Below are 23218 nucleotides of genomic sequence, written 5' to 3' on the forward strand. Positions count from 1 at the left end.
GTTGATAATAAACTTTTTGCAACCAGCAAGGTAACCATGATTACTTCCTATTAGAATGACTTTACAGAAATATCATGATGGCCTTCATTTATTGACATATCATGTTAGCCAGGCCAGGGTAGTATGACTGAACAGAGTAAATGCCACCATCCCCAGCAGCTCCCTATTCGCATAGAAATGGCAGTGGAGCATTCCAGTATATATTTATTTTTTCCCTAAACTGATAGCACACAGAGAGCATTGCTTGTGAGTAATATAAATTGCTCTAGGTAAATATTTAGCCATTTCTACTATTTAGTAGCCTTTATCACAGCACAAAGTAACCAAATTGTTGAATTATTTACCTTGAATAAACACTTGGCCCATTCTGGAAACTGTTTGCATTTAAATGAAGTTGCACCTGGGTTGGAATACACCTGGTTTGGAACATGAGCTGCTAGGACTGTGCATGCCTTCTGTTGAGAAAAAAGTAACCTCATACTGTAAATGGCAGTTTTGGAATTTTTTCCAGGAAAAAAAGAATATAAACCACAAATTTACTGAGACACTCGCTTACAGGATAGAAATAGTAACATTTAAAAAGAGCTGAATGCGAAGATGGAAAATAATGCTTGGTTACTAGCTATAAGTGGAGCAATAGCAAAACCTCTGATGTCAGAAGTAGCAATTCATAAATCTAGGAAGGTTTTTATTCATCCAGGGTATGATGTACAGTATCTAGTATTCATAGTATTCATAGTATTCATAGTATTCATAATGCATAATCTTGCGTTCTACAGATCTTCTATCTTTCATTCTATAGTCTTATTATCTGTCTGTTACTCCCCATACCTTCTCTCTTTTCTGCTATCCACTTCTGCGCTCCCTATCCAACTTATGAAACCCCAAAGAAAGCCTAAACAATAAAGAGCTGTTTATTACTCAGATATAAACAAAATAAATAAAAACCAAAATATAAATTTATATACATTACATGTTTAATTATACTCAAGAACATAGCAACACAACAGTGCCTGGCATAAATTAGCACCTTTCCCATCAAGTGGCAAAGTAAATCATCAACACCAGCAATTTATGTCAATTTAATCAGCAAACATCTGCCTTAAGGTGGCCATACACACTGCCATCCCCTCATTTGACAAAGCCACCAAACAAGTGGATCTTCTCCTGATATGTCCTGTAAGATGGGCCAAACAATCAGATGTCTGCCCGATCGAGGTCTGGCCAAATTTAGCCTAGATGTTGGTTGGGTAGGGTCGGGGGTTGCCCATCAGTCTGAAGCCACCTTAAGTCTATATAAATTCAGCAACCTTAGTCCATAAAAAGAGGATATCTCTGGGCAAGATATATGCAGATTAAGTCCCATTACTCTATTATATGCATAGCTGTACTAATACATTTTTATACAAAATATATTACTTTTAAGATTTATACAATATAATATATTATACAGTCACATACACTGATAGGATAGACTGGGCAGAAGCTTGACATTTTGGTACAGTTTGAGGCAGAAGCCCCGGTGGGCCCTGTACCCCCCTGTCCGACCTTGTTCAGAAGGCTCGGAATTGCTGGAAAGCCATTTCCCATACATTCCATTTTAATAAAATAATTAAAAATCATAAAAATGATCTCCATAATCATAAAACAGTACCTTGTACATGATCCTAAATAAGGTATTAATAGTCCTTATTGGAGGCAAAATATTCCTATTGGGTTTAACTAATGTTTAGATGATTTTTGGTAGATTTAAGGTATGGAGATCCAAATTACAAATTATTCAAAAATACCCAGGTCCCAAACATTCTGGATAACAGGTCTCATACATGTATTTTGCCTGCAAGGGGATGTTTGGGCTATAGTGTACTGCTAGGACCTGTTTTAAATCTCAGACGCAATTTTCATGTTGGCCAAGTAGGACAGCTGGACAGGTGGCACTGATGCAGGGACAAGCAATGAGGTAACTGTTTTGGGACCATCAATTTTGTATCTATTCATCCCCACTTGCATTAAAGGTTAGCTATAAATCCTAACGTTGCAAAAGCCTAAGGTTGCAAAACTTTCCTTCATACTCTCAATCTCCTGCCTTGCTTTGTTTCCAAATATGCAATGGATCCCCAATTGTAGCCCTACACTTATTAGCAATGGACGTGGCTTGAGTAGCCAGTTATGCTAATGAGAAGGCCATTAAGGGGCTGATTCATCAAAGTAATTCGAATCCCGAAATGGGTAAAATTCGGATTAGATACGATAATTTCTGATGATCACAAATGTTACGAAAATGCTTATGGAAAAAACAAATTAGTCACGATAATATCGTATTGCCGATCCAAAAGTCACAAAATCTTCGTATCCAAACAATCTTAGACGGCGGGAAAACCTTTCTGATTTTGATCCTTCTGTGCATGATTTTGGAAGCCTCCCATAGGACTCAATGGCACTCTGCAGCTCCAACCTGGCCCAAGGAAAGTCTCCCATAGGGCTCAATGGCACTCTGCAGCTCCAACCTGGCCCAAGGAAAGTCTCCCATAGGGCTCAATGGCACTCTGCAGCTCCAACCTGGCCCAAGGAAAGTCTCCCATAGGGCTCAATGGCACTCTGCAGCTCCAACCTGGCCCAAGGAAAGTCACGATACCGAAGCTTGAATGAATCCGAAACTTTTGTACATGGCACGACAATACGATTTTGTTTCGTAATTTTTGATGCACAGTATGAAAAAGTCGCGCAAATTAGGGAAAAAAATCAGTGAAAATACGCAAGGTACTAAAACTTAGATATATATTAGTAACATAGTAACATAGTAAGTTTGGTTGAAAAAAGACATACGTCCATCACCATAATGACCATATATAACCTGCCTTAACTTATTGTTTGTGTTGTAACTATAATTACATTTCATATTATAATTTTATGGGGTCTCCCCTCTCTATAGTTATGCTGCTAACATAATATGCATCAAAGTAGTATTTTTAGATTTAAAGTTAGTGGAGAATGATTAAACATGTGATAAGACTGCCATCTAGAGATAATTTCAGTAATGAGCAAGCCGAGTCACTAAAATGTTGTACTTTGCCCAGCAAGCAGCACACAGTGCATGTAATCAGAGGGGATGCTTAAGTAGGGTGTGTAAATAGAAAAATACTGCACTATAAATACCACAATAATAAATTATATAATTTGGGAAGAAATACTTCATTCTTGTGCTACAGTCTTGTTATTCATTGGGTTCCAGGTGCAATACTTGGGAATTATTTGTTTCCCTGTATTTATATAGTGTGTTATTGTTTTGGTAGTCATTCTGGCAATGAGCCAGACTATTCTACCTATAGAGATATGTAAAATCAGCAGAACTGCATCCTAATAATAGTAGAGGTGAAAGAAAAGCCACCAAATTTGTTGTCGGTGTTTCCAGGCAGCAGGAAACAATTTCTATAGATTTGAAACTCTTTGCATGAAAAAAACAAAATATGTTTACAGTGGAAAGCAGTGGATATGGGGATTGTAGGTATGGTGCCCCATAGGAAAATGATGCCTGAATACAAAAATATAATACAGCAGCAGCCAGCCTTGGTTTGTTACTCTTAAAGAGGTGGTTCACTTTCAGGATACCTTTTATTATCTTTTATTATAGTCTATTCTAAGCAAATTTTCAATTGGTTTTCATTTTTTTTGCATTTGTATAATTTTTTTTTTTTTCTGCCTCTTTTCAGCTTTCAAATGGAGGTCACTGCCCCTGGCAGCTAAAAAACTATTGCTCTGTGAGGCTACAGTGTTATTGTTACTTTGAATTACTCCTCTTTCAATTCAGCCCCCTGCTATTCATCTGCAGCCAGCAGGTTAGTCCTGTTAAAGTGCACCGTGAGGTGAAAGCCCTGCATTCAATAGATTTACGGGGAGAATACCCCCTATCGGTAAGTGGCGCTTACATTTCATGCCATATCAGGATATTTCTGCTAATATGAGTTGAGTTCTATTATGTGCTGCATATATTCATGAATGGGAGGTAACATATTTATTGATTGGTAGATATGTTTTCCACCTCCACAGTAATCTTATTCTAAAAAAAAAAAAAAAAAAAATTCTGGTACAAAAATAAGAGAAAATAATTTCCTTTCATAAATAACCATTTTTCCCTACCATGAAAAAATTGTGTAAGAATTTCAGTTCAGTTTTTTGATAGAATGCTAATAACCTGCTACTTGCTTCAGAGTAGAGAAAAAACTTGCTTTAGAATAAATATGAAAAACATGCCTAAGCACAAATTAATTAACTAATGATATCATTTAGGAGGATATAATTCACAGAATAATAATGGCTCTAATGTATTATATATACTGTGTCCTTTTATGACTGATACTTTACCTGCACCCAGTTGCTTTTGTTTTTTAAGAGAGTACTCCTCTTGTATATATATATATATATATATACTGTATATATATATGTATCCAAAAAAGACCAGCAACACCGAGTTATATTCCAAAAACAATCAATTGTGTAAAAACGCATGAACAGCCAACGTTACTTTTTAAATCCCCTCTACAGGTAGGTTTTGGCACCAAAGTCTGTGGTTGCCTAGCAACCCATGTACACAATATCCGTGTCTCTTTAAACATGATAAAGAAGTGTTCATACGTTTATTGAGTATAAAGTATAGGAAAAGAAATTTGAGCGCAGAGTCATAGAGGGAGAATAGGGGCAAGGTGCCGACAGCCAGAGAGGAGGAACAAGAAGCAGGAGGGGGGCGGGGGAGGTACGCTTGGGTACTATATAAGTACTATATAAGTACTATATAAGTATATTTATATACAAAGAGAGGGGTAGAAAGTATCTGTGCACTATTTGCTTTTTGGTTGAATAACTACTCTATGGTACTCCAGTGATCCAATACAATTACAGTTTTACACAGTGTACACATGGTGGTGCTGTGTGCCTTTTAATTTGTAAGCAAGCTCACTCATTTTTTTTTTATATAACCCTTCCTATTTTTATTGAAGATACATGCATAAGAACATTTATGGTAGTGAAAAGTAAAGGCATAGGATATAGTGGGGCATGTAGAAAAGGTGGGGCTCATCACATCATGGCCTATGGTAGAGTCTGCAAGAAAGCAGTGATAAAGCCGCAGTCTGACAATATGTAAATGTAAATATGTTTAAACATATACATGTAATGTAAAGTGGACCTGTCACCCAGACATGAAAAGCTGTATAATAAAATTCCTTTTCAAATTAAACATGAAACCAAAATTCATTTTTATATTAACACATTCAAACCCATTATAAATGCATGTAAAAATCCCAGCTGTCAATCATATTCTGCCTGCCCCGCCTCTATGCCTTAGGCATAGAGGCGGGGCAGATAATTACTAAAATTTTCCATTGAGCACTTACATTCTCCCTACCTTCTCACCATCTAATTGTGCAGCCAGTGCATGGGCAAGGGCATCAGGTCCCCCATTCTGGCACATACACAAGATTTTGGGGTGATACAAAGCTTGCCTTAATAACAGTGCCCACAAAATGGCAGCTGCCTGCTAGCTGTTCTTGTATATTCCCAAAGCTGAAAGAAACAAGATTTATATCATTTATATAGTATGTGAAGTTAATTTTGCTTAACAAACACAATAGAAAAGAATTTGGAATTATTTCTTTGGGTGACAGGTCCCCATTTAGGTAACAGAACCTTTGTATATATATCTGATCATTTCTCGTAAATAAAATCCATGTGCCTCTGAGCATGTTGTTTGAAATGACAAAACTCATTAAGCTTCTGGCAATGGCTGGAAGTCCCAAGTCCCTTCAGAGGGATCCCAATGCTGTATCCATCAACTTTGATCAATCACCACTGAGACATAGAGATTCAGATCAGCGAGACAAGAAAAACATCATAGTACCATCAACATACAATTTTGTCCTTTCAGAATGTTTGTGCATTTTCTTTTTATTTATTATTATTCTTTTTTAATCACTTTTGTTTTGTACACTGTGGGCATCATAAGTATGACATTAACCTTAGTTCTAAACATAGTTAAAACTGAACCTCACATTAGTTGTGTTTAGGCTTTAGCCTTTTGTCAAAGATGTTCTGCAAAGGATTTCATATTTTTTTAAACTATACCCCAGAATTAATACTTAAACAATGGATAGTTTATATCATATTAAGTGTTTACAGAGTGCAACAAAGTATGCTTTCTACTAAGTTGAACAAATGGATCTTCAGGAGGACCTCACAATGGCAGTTTATATTTGAGGAGTGTTTCCAGCATAATGAAGCAAAATTATTTTCTTATTAGTAATTTGTTGTTGCTACTTGGTCAGTTTACACCAGACTGTTTTGGGCTTTAACACATACCTCCATTTTGTTTGTTTAATGTAATTGATTGTTATTAAGCTCTTAAACTTCATTTTTCATTTACTGTACTGCTTGATAGGTATAAACGTACGCGGAAGAGAGCAGAGGGCTCATTGCAAGGTAAATTCTGTTAGGAATTACACATTCAGTCTTGTGATCTGCATTTCAGATTTCTCTCTCTCTCTCTTTCACTTGATCTGGATCAGAAATCTGTTCATGAAATGAAGCCACTATCTTTTGATCATGAGATTTCTGTTGCTTTGGCTTGCCAGCCTTAGAATGCTGTGAACTGTAGTGGCAACTGTTTCATTTTAATTTTACCCATAGCGGAAAAATTTGCAAGATCTGCTACTAGTATCTCTTAATTGCCTAGACAGTCATAGGAGGGCCTTTTAAACAACACCACTGTGGAGTTCCTCTATATTTGTTCTCCTGTTATAATGTGGAAATGCTGTAGTATAATGTATGTGTAGGAGCCATTCAGTGTTCATGATCAAATTGTGGGGCTAATTTTCAATATATGGCCCTTACCATTTGGCTTTTGCACAGGTTGGGCTAAAAAGGCAGCTTTGGCTGGGTTATAGTGAGTGGCCTTAAAGTTGTGGATTTTGTTACAGGAGAGCCTTGTTGGGTGTCCTCAGTGAATTGTAGCTAGTAATGCCCCCTATCCACATTACATTAGTAATATCGTATTTTTGACAAGGAAAAGTTGGGGCTGTCACAGAGGAAGAGAGTAGAACGTTAAATCATTTTTATATATAAAGAATAGAAAAGTATGCTGTCTGTGCTTCTCAATTCAGTTCTCCCATGTCCTTTAGTAATTTTTCTTTTTGGGAATATCACATTTTCTAGTATTCCTTACCTATTATAATAGGATGGTATTCATCCCAGGGTACTAAACAAGTTTGCACCACCCCAGATTTTTTTTAGGTCTAGGGCGGTGCAAAGAGATTGGAGAATTGCTAAAGTGGTATCACTATTCAAAAAGAGATCCAATACTCATCCTGAAAACAATAGGCCTGTTAGTTTGTGATCAGTGGTAGAATTATATAAAAGCTTTTGGAAAGAGGAATAAGAGATAAGATACTTGAATTTATTGCAAATGACAATACAGTACTATGAGTTTGTGCCCGCATAGCTTTATGTATAAAAGATCTTGCCAGACAAATCAAATTGCTTTCCATGAGCAGAAGCCTAGATATTGGTTGGCAGTAGATGTGATTAGATGTGCTTAGATTTTGCCTTTGATACAGTTCCACAAATATAGTTACTGGTTAAGGTTAACATAAGGTTAGGGAATATTGTCCTGGAACATACTATTAGTACTTTGATAGAAAACTGGCTGAAGGCTAGGCTACAAAGAGTGGTTACATAGTTACATAGGGTTGAAAAAAAAAACAGTGTCCATCAAGTTCAACCCATCCAAGTAAACCCAGAACACCTAACCCACACCTACCAATCTATACACTCACATACATAAACTATAAATACAACCACTAGTACTAACTGTAGATATTAGTATCACAATAGCCTTGGATATTCTGATTGTTCAAGAACTCATCTAGGCCCCTCTTAAAGGCATTAACAGAATCTGCCATTACCACATAACTAGGAAGGGCATTCCACAACCTCACTGCCCTCACCGTGAAAAACCACCTACGCTGCTTCAAATGGAAGCTCCTTTCCTCTAATCTAAAGGGGTGACCTCTGGTGCGCTGATTGTTTTTATGGGAAAAAAGAACATCCCCCAACTGCCTATAATCCCCTCTAATGTACTTGTACAGAGTAATCATGTCCCCTCGCAAGCGCCTCTTTTCCAGAGAAAACAACCCCAACCTCGACAGTCTCACCTCATAGTTTAAATCTTCCATCCCCTTTACCAGTTTAGTTGCACGTCTCTGCACTCTCTCCAGCTCATTAATATCCTTCTTAAGGACTGGAGCCCAAAACTGCACCGCATACTCAAGGTGAGGCCTTACCAGGGACCTATAAAGCAAAATTATGTTCTCATCTCTTGAGTCAATGCCCTTTTTTATACAAGACAGCACTTTATTTGCTTTAGTAGCCACAGAATGACACTGCCTGGAATTAGACAACTTGTTATCAACACAAACCCCTAGATCCTTCTCCATTAAGGAAACCCCCAACACACTACCATTCAGTAGATAGTTCGCGTTTATATTATTTCTACCAAAGTGCATAACTTTGCACTTATCAACATTGAACCTCATTTTCCAGTTTGCTGCCCAGTTTTCCAATTTTGTCAAATCGCTCTGCAAAGCGGCAGCATCCTGCATGGAACTTATAGTTTTGCACAATTTTGTGTCATCAGCAAAAATAGAAACAGTACTGTCTATGCACACCTCCAGGTCATTAATAAACAAGTTAAAAAGCAAAGGCCCAAGGACTGACCCCTGCGGTACTCCACTAACCACACTGGTCCAATTAGAAAATGTTCCATTTACCACCACTCTTTGTACTCTATCCTTCAGCCAGTTCTCTATCCAATTACAAATATTATGTTCTAGGCCAATATATGGTGCTCTAGATTAGAAAGCTGTTGATGCAGTGGAGCCACAATTTTGGCATTATGAGATTTCTGTTGCTTTGGCTTGCCAAGCTTAGAATGCACTGTGTGGTGACTGTTTCATTTTAGTTTTACCCATAGTGGAAAAAAAACCTATAAGTCCTATAGGTTTGTTGTTAGTGTCACTGTATTGCTGAGACATAGGAGGGCACTTAAAATTACTCCACTGTGGAATTCCTCATTTCCTGACTCCATTATTGAAATGCCCTGGTTGTAGAATTCCTGACCTAATATATCGCTAAAATATAAATAGCTAATAAAATCATAATTTATAATAAATGTTATATATATTTATAAAATGAATATAATAAATGTTTTTTTCTAAAAATACACTACTATATTCATGAAAGTATGTGCAAAGTGAAGAAAGTAATGCAAATAGCCATATTATTACTGACAATTTAACATTTATATAGTATTTAGAATTTATGCAATATCCGGTTCTTGTAAAATGACATTGGTGCAACTTGTAACCGGTTTATGTCCTAAGCCTATGATATTGAGTTTACTTTATATAAATTAAAGACTTTGACCAGATTATAAAATGCAGTTTACCATACGCTGAATTATTAAATAGATTCTAATATTAGCCAGAAGTGCTTTAAGTGGTTTAAGTATCTTTGCAATCTTTCCACAGCCTTGGTTCCATTCTCAGCATCTGCACCCTTGCTTAAGTCTTAGTGAATGGTTTCACAGCATTACTACTAATTCTGACCTGCCACTGGTTACACTGAAGCCATTGCAAAGCCCAGGGGGCTGAAAATGGAGAATCATCACTTTAATTATCCGTTTTTTCCTGACATATTTATCCCACAATTGGCAAGAGAAGCTGTTAAGTGTTGGGAAATATGGGAAATATGAGAAGGAAGTAGCCAAGGAAGGAAGAAAGCCACAGTTTTTTGTATTCCCAAATTACTTTTCAAAATGTGAAGATTTGTTTAAAATATGGAATTAAGCTGTGTTATATCTGATTTTTAAATGTACATACCTTTTTTGCATTAGTTTTGAACAGTCATTTTCAATTAAAAACATAACTTAAAGGGGATATTTACTTTTACAAGTACACTCATGTAGCAATTATTGATCCTTTATTAATAAGGAAACATAGTACTTATGGGACCTTTGGGTGAAACACAAATGCAGAGCTCTGCAGCGGGTAAGATTCTTCTGTATGGACAGCACAGTAGTTATGCACTAGTGCAATCCGCATTCATTCACTTGCACAGGATTGATCCTTCTGGCTACTGGCAATGACAGAGGGACCAGCAGTAGCGCCTAAAATCAGCAAGTAAATTACAGTAAATTATATATATATATGCCTAGGGTGGCACAAAATGTATCCCTGAACAGCAGGAAAGTCTTCTATACCACAAGAAGTTTTTGCATGCACATGTATGTAATATTCACAGACTGTATAATATAATGAAACAATCCTTCTGGTGCTATAATTAGTACATGACAAGGTCAGTGCCAATGTAATGCCCTCTTTAAAACCATTACCTTTACTACTATTCGGTTAAAATCTCTTATGCTAAACATAATTCAGACTCAAGCCTGTGTTGGGTTAAAAAAGGCAGCTCATTTATTTACAAATAGTTAACCTTCAGAGCTTTGTAAACAACCTACTTTAACAGTAACATGTTAACATTTTTAAAAAACGTAACAACAAGGAGCTACTGAATGCTGCATTTGTGAGAGTCATTCCTTCCCTGAGGCTAAATATGGCCCCAATCCTTAGCCTCAGACTTACCATTTGTACTCCATTAATCCTGCCCCAGCTACAAATGTCCTGGCTGTGACTCCTGCAACCTCCTACCAAACTATCCTACCTAACAAATCCCAATTAACCCATTAAAAAGGGTTCGACTATGTTTAATTTGAATTTTTGCATCTACCCTCCCCCTCAAATAATCAGACATCAGAACTACTAGGCCTTTCCAAACCTTGTGATGGCCCCAAACCCTCAACCTGTACCATGCTTGGTCTCTGGGACCCCTTTAATTTTAATGCAACTATTGCCATCATCATCATTCATAAATGAAATGACAACAATTCATGCAGCACTTTCTCATAATAATATAAGCAAGAGATAAATTGACAACAAAAAGTTGCTGAATAAGGCAGGGGAGTGGTGGAGATGCTAACAAGAGTTTACACTTTAAATGCTATACAGACATAATACAGTAAATAACTCATCCCTTGACAAATGTGTTCTGTGGAGCATTTTTTACTAGTCACATTCCCGGTTATTTGTATGCAGAAAGCAAGCAGAGAATACAATTCACTCTGTACTCTGCAGTAGCAATCTTGCTATTTATATATATATATATATACTGTATATACAGTATAGGTTGTCAGCACTCATAGGTTTTAAGTAATAAAGCAAAAAGGCAAAGAAAATGAAAAATCAAGGGGTGAAATTTATTGGTTCTGACGTTTCAGTCCTATACAGGGACTTTCGTCAAGTCCCTGTATAGGACTGAAACATCGGAACCAATAGATTTCACCGCTTGATTTTTCTTTGCCTTTTTGCTTTATTACTTAAAACCTATGAGTACTGACAACCTATACTGTATTTGATTCCTCGCTCTGGCACCTAGGTATCGCATCATTATGGTGTGCTTCCCATTCTGGTTTTTATATATATATATATATATACATATATATACGTATATAAATGAAATAAATATATTCTCTTCTCTGGGTTTTTAACAAATGCACAAATTGCTTCACAAATTGCCAAAATCCGTCCCTTTCTTTCTACTGCAACAGCTAGGCTGCTCATGCATGCGCTCATACTATCCCGACTTGACTACTGTAACCTGCTACTAACCGGCCTCCCTAACTCCCATCTTTCCCCCCTACAGTCTATATTAAATACTGCTGCCAGAATTCTCCTCCTCTCATCCAGGAGAGTTCAGGCCCTTCCCCTCAGTCCTTATCATGGCTTCCTATTAAACAAAGAATATCTTACAAACTCCTTCTCTTAACCTTCAAAGCCCTCCATTTCTCTGCTCCTCACTACATCTCTTCTCGTGTCTCCGTACGTTCCTGGCCGACTCCTTCGTTCCTCGCAGAGCAACCGCTTAGACTACCTTTTGGAGCACTCGCCCAGCACCTGATCTGGGAACTGGCACTTATATTGTAATGTCACCCACTGTGACCTACAGCACTTATATTTGCCTATTTGTGTCTGTTAGTTACCCCTCCCATATAGATTGTAAGCTCTACGGGCAGGGACCTCAACCCTCTTGTGTCTTTGACTCAACTTATTTCAACTGTATCTTGTATTTATTTGTATTTATTGTTATACTGTGTATTTATCTATTATTATCTTAATAACCCCGTTTGTACTAATGTATTCTACTGTACAGCGCTGCGTACGTAAGTAGTGCTTTATAAATAAAGATATACATACATACATACATACATATTTGCCCTGCAATATAGTACAGGGTTGGAAACATTATTTTTATTAATTACATTTGACAAACTTTATTGTATGCATGACATATAAAAATGTAAAAATGATACAGCATTGTACAATCATGCTGGCAGATATATCAATAGTTACTTTATTGGAGCTTTGTAAGACCTAGAGATGGGGGAAAACAAACTGGCACAAGATTAAATTAGTACTGGTGTGCAGAAAGAGGGTATAATAGGATGTCAATTTGTGTGCTAGTGTTTCCTTTACTGAGTAAATTGGGCTCTGAATTGCGCTGGAAAGTTTATAAGAAATAAACATATGATACAACATATGATCTGCCATTCACCAGGTAACTTAAAATAACATAAAAAATTGTGCTAAAAAACCCAAAGGCTGACATACCAGCAAAATAATTGTTCTGTTGGTTTTGGTAGTACTGTTTTCAACTACGTGCTTTCTACTGAGAGAAATGTCTAGAGGGTCAGCAAGGATGTGCCATTCTCATGGCAGCATACATGAGCTGAAATGATACATGATATTTCTGTTGTTTGCAGGTAAGAACTCAAAGCGAAACTATAAACGATGGATTGATCTTAAGACATAAACTGCTGTCATTGCAAATTCAGCACCACCCTGTATGACTTGAAACCATTTGAGGCAAGGCTGCAGCAGTCCAAGGTCACCTCTTCTGAGCTGCTTTTAGGATTCTGGGAGATCCATTTCCAAATGGTTTGCATCTTTTAGCAAACTGAGTTATTCCAACTGTAGGTCTCCTTGAAATGTTGTAATAAATGAATAATTTATGCCGAACAAAATAATCCTCCAAGGAGCAGAGAGGAGTGGTGATCGGATACAGCCTGCTGTGTTTGCTGAATTTATTACACAGCATTCGGCCCTGATTGCTTTCAGAAGATGCTCTGCACATGGGGGACAGTGTAGAAGGTTTTCCCTTAACAGTAACTGCATGTTTCTTGTTCCATTGTGAACATGAGTGAAGGCCACACATCTCCATAGCATACATTTTGCATAGACCATTTTGCTGGCTTCCAGCTTCCTATGCCTCTTAGTGTTGAACATTGATCGGTAATGTCTGTTGGAAACAGACTATTTAGCAAGCACAAATCATTAAAATTTAAACTTCTACAAAAGGGAATGGATGCATACTCTATACCCAAACGGGACACATTTCAGAACTGAGTTCTTTCTATGTGTAACACTGCTCAACAAATGGTATAAAAAGACATTATATGCCTATTGTATATTGTTTTGTAGAGCACCAGTTCATTAAGAACAAATCTGCAATCTTTTTTAAAATAATCTACTGTATCTGCCTGTAAAGATATGCAAAATGTTGGAATTATTTGGCCATTGAGTGCTTCATCATATCCAGTTTTATATTGTATGTATTGCAAATTCTAGCACAAAACTACATTTGGAATTAGCCTTTATGATGTTGTGTTGGCTGTACATAAGTCAGACCAAGTCAGTAATGTAGAGAGAAAGAGAGAAGACAACTGGCACTGTAAAGGTGCAAGGAGTCTGGGTCTAGATCCAAGGATAATGATGTAAGAAGAAAACCGGTCACACATCTGTCTATCTATGTACAATATATATATATATATATAGAAAATCAGGAAAAAACAGGTGCACTCCAGGAACCTTTAAAAATAAAAATCAAGATTCTTTATTTAAGTCATTCTAAAAATGTATCAGGCCAACATTTTGGTTTCCTTCTAAGACCATTGTCAAGACCATGACAATGGTCTTAGAAGAAGACCAAAACAAAGGCTGGTGTTGGAGCCGAAACGTCAGTTGTCTTGCCACTTCAATAAAGTACTCAAAATTAATCTTAAGCCCTGCTTTTGCGGTACCTAACTTCTGGATTTTGTATACATCTATTTTTCGGGTCTGCTCCCAGGCGAAGTATCCCGTCATATACGTGAGTGCCGGCTTCCCATGCTTACTTATTATATATTTATTTATATATTTATAAAATATATTTATTTATATAAGACAAACTCAGTTCAAAATGTACACTGTTTAAAATGTAGATCATGATCACACTTACAGGACTTATAATGACGAATCAACAAGGCGTTTGTTGATTGAAGAATAACATTTTGGCTTAAATGAAAGAGAGAGACAGCACTGCACAGATAGCTGATAGCAAACGCAGGCCTAAGGGGGAATGTAATAAAAATTGCAAGTCATGTGTAAAATTGTATTTTTGCAAATAAATAAAATTTAGCACTGCTGGCAATGTAATACTGTTCACTAAATATTTTTACAATGCAAATGTTAAAGACATGCTTGAGAATGGTGTAAATGTTAGCGTAAAATTACTTTTTCATTAAAGGAGAACTACACCCCCCAGGTATAAAAGCCTTAACTAGCCTGCATCAACCCCTCCCCCCTCACCTCTGCCTTCTTGCATAGTCTATAACTCTAAAAACTGTCCCTATAGAAAAAGCCAACCTAAAAGATCAGAGCAGCTCAGCAGCGCACCTGAGCACCATCTCCCGTTCATTTGGATATGCTTCGGGTCACAACGCCAGTACGGACCCTGCTAGAGCATGCTCAGTTGGAGCTAGCCAGGAATCAACTGTGCATGCTCAAGCAGGGTCTGTATCGGTAGTGAAATCCAAAACATTTTCAATTGAACAGAAGATTCCCAGCTGATGCAGAAATGGCAGGAGTTATGGGGGTATGGGATAAACCTGAATGCCCTTCTTTAAATGGGTCGTTTATTTTTAAATTAACTTTTATTATAATGTACAGAATGCTATTTTAAAACAATTTGCAGTAGTTCTTCATTTTTTATTATTTGCATTTTTTCAATTATGTAGCTTTTTGTTCAGCAGCTCTCCAGTTTAGAATTTTAGCAGCTATCTGGTTGCTAGGGTACAATTTAACCTAGCAACCAGACAGTGGATATAAATAGAAGAGGGCAAAAGATAAGTAATGAAAAGTAATAATAACAATAAAATTGTAGACTCAAAGAGCAATAGTTTTTTGGCTGCTAGGGTCAGTTACCCCTATTTGCAAAATGGAAAGAGTTGGAAGAGAAAGGCAACTAATTTGATAACTATAAAAAAATGAAGAACAATTGAAAAGTTGCTAGGAACAGGCCATTCTATAACATACTAAAAGTTAACCTGAAGGTTAACCACACCTTTAAGGTAATTTAGGATTTGGGGAGAATATATATTTTCTGTGCAATATATTCTTGGAATTATATCTGTATGGCTAATACACTGATACTGATATTTTCCTATACCTGTACCAATTCATGAGCTAAGTGGGGCCCTGACCAAAGCTTGGCCATTCAAGAGGGGCCCTGGTCAAAGGCTGGACCTTCAAAGGGTTTGAACTAAAAATGAAAACTAACAACCACTGAGTTAAGGGGTAAAAGCTCTGTGGTCCAGGTAGAGAATAAGCAATCAGTTACTACATTCTGCATTGCTTTGGCCAATTTTTTATCCATGTAATTTGTAAGACCAAAAACCTAAATGCATACTAACTATTCCTCTGGCTCTGTATAATATGTATGTTACTAAACTCTCTAAAGATATTAAGCTTAGAGGTTACTAGAGACAGATCAGGGGAGAGCAGATGTACTTTTCAAATTAAAACACTGTCTCTAACAACCTCTAAGCTTAATATCTGCTATATGCCAAAGAGGAGAGTGTTAAGAGATCACACTCACTTAAAAAAATAAATGGTTTGAAACTATTTGTGCTGTTTTTTAGGAAAGAAAACAAAGCAAACTCTCCTCTTTGTACTCCTATCCATTTCTGTGCAGCACTACGCTGAGGTCTCTTCTGATCTCCTAAACAAGGGAATTGTAAAATACAACAGGAAATTTATTTGGACATATAATAAAAATTCCAGTTCGGTGTTCTCGCTCAAACAAAACAGCATGTGTATGTAAATATTATGAACAAAATGTTTAGAAATGCTACAAAATTTTAGTTAACAAAGATGTAGGCTAGAAATTCCACACATGGTTTCGGCTACTTTATTAGCCCAAGGCGACCACAGCCTAGCCATTTAGACTTACTCACAATATTGTGTGTGCGTATATATATGTATACATCCTCATTAGCCATGTAGCACAGGGTCAGACTGGGTCGGTCATACTTAAGGAGAAAACTCAGTGGGCCCCAGCCCTCATGGGTCTCAGTGACCCAGGCCTCCTCCCCACCAGGACCAGTGGCTGCAGGTATTCAGGGGAAGGGGGAAATACAAGATACAGGTGGGCAGTGCATTGGCCAGTAGGAGGGCGGTACATTGTGCAGGCACTGGGCGGGCAGACAAGGTGGGGGAGTTTGCAACAAAGGTATGGGAAGTGGATCCTTAAGACTGGGGCCTGGTGGGCCTCAGACACCACAGTGCAATGCTGCTGTAGCATCAATTTTTCTGATTGACAAGCAGAATCTTCTTATAGGTGATAGCTTCCCAACAGCTACCAAGAACACACTGAGCATATGCAGTGTCCCTCACTCAAAAGATGGCTTAACACGACTGTACGTAAATGTGAAGGCCTGGCTAATTGCTGTTATAGGGCTGCTGAACCTCTCTGCTCTACAGTAAGCTCAGTATATAAAATCTAGAATGTCTACCCATATTCATTTTTACTCTTTAGTTAACTTTAATTACATCTTTCTCTTAGCATTATTGGCTAGTAGGAGGTTGCATACGGATGGGAATCATGAGCAGCACATTGTACGTTGCATTGATTTAAAGACACTTCTGTCAATTTCTGAAATGTGCTGATAGTTTGAAAATATATGGGAATATTATCTGCAACAGCATGATTTCTCCAATTTAAAAAATAACAATTTTGTTATGAAAATCTTAGCACTCACTCTGCCAGGGGCACATGCAAAATGTTCTAGAAAAATTCCATTGTGCTCTCCAGTTGCATGGAGCCAGTCCAATTTACCCTCTGCTTTTAACTTGATATTCAGATTTCTTGAACATTGTTCTACATTTTTACTTGACTTTCCAATTTTAATCAGCATTCCAGTTTAATTCGGCTTTCAGATATCCAAACAACAGATTCCCTTCCAGGTTTAGCTATACTTCCAGATGCTTCTCTTTGGTGTGCAACAGTCCTTCCTACAGCATACAAGCTGTTGTTAATTCCCAGTACTCTATTTCTATATAGACCTCAGGTCAGGTTTTAACAGAGATGGTAAAACTCCAACTTCTAGTATTCCCTTATAGCCATTTTAATAGATATTGGTCAGATTTGTACCAAAAGCGATGAAAGTTCAATTCCTGGTGTTACTGCAAAACATTGCGGGAATTGAAGTGTAGGCTGGAGGACATCTTACTGGTACAGGTATAGGACCCATTATCCAGAATGCTCAGGACCAAGGGTATTCTGGATAAGGGGTCTTTCCGTAATTTGGATCTTAATACCTTAAATCTACTAAAAAATCAATAAAACATTAATTAAACCCAATAGGATTGTTTTGCATCCAATAAGGATTAATTATATCTTATTTGGAATCAATTACAAGGTTCTGTTTTATTTCTACATAGAAAAAGGAAATCAGTTTTAAAATTCTGAATTATTTGATTAAAATGGAGTCTATGGGAGACAGGCATTCCGTAATTCGGAGCTTTCTGGATAACGGGTTTCCGGATAAGGGGTCCGATACCTGTACATGTAGTCATAACCAGCAGTGAAGAGAAAGGCAAAACACAGAAACAGCCTACAAATTAACCACACAAATAACTAAAATATTGTGCATTACTTTTGTATTTAATGTAGATTGGAATTTTTCTTAGAATTATGTTTGCTTTCATTATGTAAAATGTTAACATTTTGTTCACAACCCCTTTAAACTCTACAGCCTACAACCTTTGAATGTTCCCAAAAATGCATTCTTGGACAGGTTTCTTGGCTGGTGGTACCTCTGTTCCAGCAAAGCTGGAGACTGGGTTTAGATGTTTTGCAGTATTTGCTGTATTTGTGTGGCCCTGACCTGTTCATCACTCCCCCCCCCCCAATGTTAAGCAATGACTGGATGAAATACATTCTTCTTCATTTTATTGCCTGGAAGTTGGCAGCATAATACAAGTTTGGATTTTTACATCGAGTGCAAGCACACAAAGCTACACTATTTGTTTTTAACTACAAATGAAACATTTTAAGGCCTTACACTAAAAAGATGAGGTTGTGGCTGACTGAGGGCAGAAACAATCTCTAGAACATTTTGTCCATTACAGAAAAGAAACTACGCAAATTTTCTGAGAAAATAAAAATCTCTTGTCAAAGTGAAAAATGCATTTTACTGGCAAATGTTGACAGCATGTGAGCAACAAACAATGTGGAAAGTGCTTAAAAATTATGATGGCATATTTTACTTAAATTCCCAAACAGAATCACAGTCTCTGGTTTATAGCGTGTAGTTGGTTTCACCCAGGTTTAATAAGCTTCAGTGAAACAGTTTAGCATGTTCCATTTAGACAGTGAATAACACTTGGCTAAATACGTACATCCAAATACGTTCCTGCACTTCCACATGGTTGCCAATGTGTCCTTGCTGCTTCTGCCAATAAATGGTGCACAGCTACACCTGTTGATGTCAGAGAACCCTGAAGCTACCACCAGGTCCAACGTGGTAGTGGCTCCAGGGTTTCCACAGCAGGTTGTGTCAATAGGAGCACAGACTTGTTTTTAGTGTGCTCTGGAAGTGATGTAACCCTTTCACCAAAAATGCTATGGGCAACTTGCACCAGATTGTGATCAAAACACAAGAACAGTTGCACCTATTATGACATATCAGACACAAGTGCGACAGACTCAACTTTGAGCATTGCTGCAATTACTTTGGAATTATAAGAAAAATGGGACTGAACTTTTTAAGTACAAATTCTCTGTAAATATAGAGGCAATGTGCAACCCACAGCAGTTTAATGCATTGTGTTGTATCTTACTGAATAAGTATAGCATTGTAAAGTATACTACCTAATGATTTCACAGGCGTACTAAATTGAATAACAATCCTTTCTTTGGCCAGTCTTAGTCTTTTCCATTCTGACCTCAATTAACCCTGTTTGTGTAAAACATTTGGCCTCACAGTCTCCGAATTCTATGCCATTTAATCACATATTGCTGAATATATGTATCTGCTTCAGGTTAATGTAAATTTACACCTGACAACTGATATTTCTGCTTTATAGCAATCAAAATCAATACGGTCGTTCCTCTCGATCCTAATTCAGCGTAAGTGCTGAACTAGGAAGATGCATTATCCAGATGAGAGATGAGAATGTGCTAGAAGGTTTAAGAAGATAACTTATTATTGGCATATTGGTAAAATAAGATTTACATTTACAGATTTAAGATTAAACAAGCCAAAGACAGGGGACTGTGCATGTAAATTGTTTTGCATGGTTATCTCATAATGAAAGGAAGTTTTTAAGGTTGCTTCCAACCTTTAAATCATTCAGTCACATAAAAACACTAGACTGATATGCTTTAGAGAGATTGTAATAGTAATATATATAATTGATATATAAATCATCAATATTCATTATACAATTAACATTTATTAAGTTTGTTTTAATGAGACAAAATGTAAAGTAATGCATGTAGGGCACAGACCCCCCCTACAGAAATGTTTTAATGCAAAGAATAGATAGGAGACACTGCTTACATTGATAATGATACATCGGCAGATCAGGTCTCTGCACTGTGCCCTTGGCTACCATTATTGCTGTGCATCAACCAAGGGGACTGGGGTAGGAAATGAATAACCAGTAAAAACTGGCACTGTGTATTAAATAGTATATTTTGACCAAGGACAAAAAGGTAAGTGGATTAACCTAGAAAATGATGGGCAGACACAGCAGACATTAGTGGAAAAAACAGGGTTTTTATGCTGATACAGATGACAACCATATTTAATTATTTTGTCATTTAACATGGTTGAAAGTTCATTCCCCCTATACCGCACAGAAAAGGTACAGAATCATAAAAACATTATCTTAAAGCTACTATAGTTACAAGAATATCTAGGGCAGTAAATAAGCCTCCTCACTCTAATTGGGCCTCCAACCCTAGTGCTCGAGTTCCCCTAATAGGGAATGTCCCCTAGTCCTGGAATATAGACAAACATATATATATCCACCCCCCCAAGAACTAGGTGAAAGGAATGTTTTGATTTTTTGATGTAATAAAATATTGTGAATTCTGACACATTTTTGCAATATCTTTGTAAAGGCAGTAAGGTTTAAACTTTGTCAGTGTTGTGCATCTCATAGCCTTATATATATATAAATAAATGTATGTGTAACTCATTGGCGAGGAAGGGAGGTCCCTGTTTCTCACTGAAACATTAGGCTAATTAAAATAAATTCTGCAGTTTTTGAAGTTTTGTGAGTGCAGTACTTTGTTAGGAAGAAACATTTTTCTTAGCAGCAATCTCTGTATGCAAATCAAATAACACATGCAAAAATGGATGGAGAATGATGAGATCTTACAAAATATGCAGGTTTATTTGCAAAACACAAATGTAAAATGGAAGAAATGGAGAGAACATATTAAAGCAATTAAGATACTTGTGTCCAAACATACTCCTGCACGTCCACAAGGTTGCAAATGCATTTATTATTCATTATTATGATTAATGATGAATAACTGCTCCTCTGGACCCAGAGGTACCTTAGAGCTACTGCTACCTTGGGCCTAGCTCTGGCTCAAGGCTGTGAGTGGCATCAATATTTGTGAACAGTATTCTTAACATATGCTATGGAAGTGATGCAGTCCCCCAATTATAGCATGGCTGCGATTACTCTGGGATTATAGGAAAAAAAGCATTATTGGTATAAAACATGGCAATTTGAATCTGAACATTCCACTTTTTTTCACAGCACTTGCGTTCATAAATGACCCCAGATCCAGAGAATCTGAACTGTTGATTTTCCTTTAGGAATGGCTGGAACAGTGACAACTTGTGATTACATTACTGGATCCTTGCAGGAACAGGTGCACATTTTGCATGATAGGATTTAACTGGAACGAGTCCTGAGCAAATAAGGAACATATACTTTTTTGTACTTTCCACCCTAATTATAAAATGAATAACCTTTAGCATTACAGTCTAAGCATGGTTGCCATATGAATCATCTCAAATATCAAGCAGCATCCAGTCACCTTGCTATGGATGCAAAAGATATGACAAAATTGTCCTATCTAAAAGGGGACTGTCATGGAAATCAAAGCTGAATGTGTTATGGTGAATGCTGTCTATTTGATCTCTTCTGAATACCTGTAATATGGGTCTCTCCAGTTCATTTAGATCTTTTCAAAAATTGCTGGGGATTGCTATGGAAAATCACTATATAAAAGCTTTGTGATCTGCACACAGATGTAGATGTCAGGTCCCATGTTTGTGCAATACTCTCGTTGTAATGCATTTATTGTTGCTCCATCCTCAATGGCCTTCTTAGAAGCATATATTTTTTATTTGCTTTTTCAAAATATATTTGTTTAAATCTCAATATAACAACACACATATCTGTTAACCTGCTAACCTGTAAGAAATCAAAAAGCTTGATGACAGATGAAAGATTGTCTTTACTGAGTGTACTGTTCATACCTTTATATAGTAACATAGTAAGTTAGGTCGAAAAAAGACATAGGTCCATCGAGTTTAACCTTTTATGCTTATATATAACCTGCCTAACTGCCTTTTGATCCAGAGGAAGGCAAAAAAACCCCATCTGAAGCCTCTCGTATTTGCTGCAGAGGTGGAAAAATTCCTTCCTGACTCCAAGATCGGACCAGTCCCTGTATCAACTTGTACTAAGAGCTATCTCCCATAACCCTGTATTCCCTCACTTGTACTGAGAGCTATCTCTCATACCCCTGTATTCCCTCACTTGTACTGAGAGCTATCTCCCCTACCCCTGTATTCCCTCACTTGTACTGAGAGCTATCTCCCATAACCCTGTATTCCCTCACTTGTACTGAGAGCTATCCCCCATAACCCTGTATTCCCTCACTTGTACTGAGAGCTATCTCCCATAACCCTGTATTCCCTCACTTGTACTGAGAGCTATCTCCCCTACCCCTGTATTCCCTCACTTGTACTGAGAGCTATCTCCCCTACCCCTGTATTCCCTCACTTGTACTGAGAGCTATCTCCCCTACCCCTGTATTCCCTCACTTGTACTAAGAGCTATCTCCCCTACCCCTGTATTCCCTCACTTGTACTGAGAGCTATCTCCCCTACCCCTGTATTCCCTCACTTGTACTGAGAGCTATCTCCCCTACCCCTGTATTCCCTCACTTGTACTGAGAGCTATCTCCCATAACCCTGTATTCCCTCACTTGTACTAAGAGCTATCTCCCATAACCCTGTATTCCCTCACTTGTACTAAGAGCTATCTAGCATAACCCTGTATTCCCTCACTTGTACTTAGAGCTATCTCCCATAACCCTGTATTCCCTCACTTGTACTGAGAGCTATCTCCCATAACCCTATATTCCCTCACTTGTACTAAGAGCTATCTCCCATAACCCTGTATTCCCTCACTTGTACTGAGAGCTATCTCCCCTACCCCTGTATTCCCTCACTTGTACTGAGAGCTATCTCCCATAACCCTGTATTCCCTCACTTGTACTGAGAGCTATCTCCCATAACCCTGTATTTCCTCGCTTGCTAAAAAGTCATCCAACCCCTTCTTGAAGCTATATAATGTATCAGCCAGTACAACTGATTCAGGGAGAGAAAACCACAGCTTTACAGCTCTCTCATTAAAAGATTGTTCCGAATATTTAGACAGAACCTCTTTTCTTCTAATTGGAATGGGTGGCTTCGTGTTAGATG

The 23218-nt window shown here is 37.5% G+C and overlaps 1 long non-coding RNA gene across 1 annotated transcript; it reads left to right on the top strand.

Annotated features, from left to right (window-relative positions):
- The first annotated feature begins 3714 nt into the window (after positions 1-3714).
- Positions 3715-11200, top strand: LOC116406593. The gene is made up of 3 exons (XR_004219597.1): positions 3715-3911; positions 6431-6471; positions 9576-11200. It is a non-coding gene; the product is annotated as an uncharacterized LOC116406593 (long non-coding RNA).
- The last annotated feature ends 12018 nt before the right edge of the window (positions 11201-23218 follow it).

Source organism: Xenopus tropicalis, chromosome 1 (genome assembly GCF_000004195.4).
Source record: "Xenopus tropicalis strain Nigerian chromosome 1, UCB_Xtro_10.0, whole genome shotgun sequence".
NCBI classification, from domain to species: domain Eukaryota; kingdom Metazoa; phylum Chordata; class Amphibia; order Anura; family Pipidae; genus Xenopus; species Xenopus tropicalis.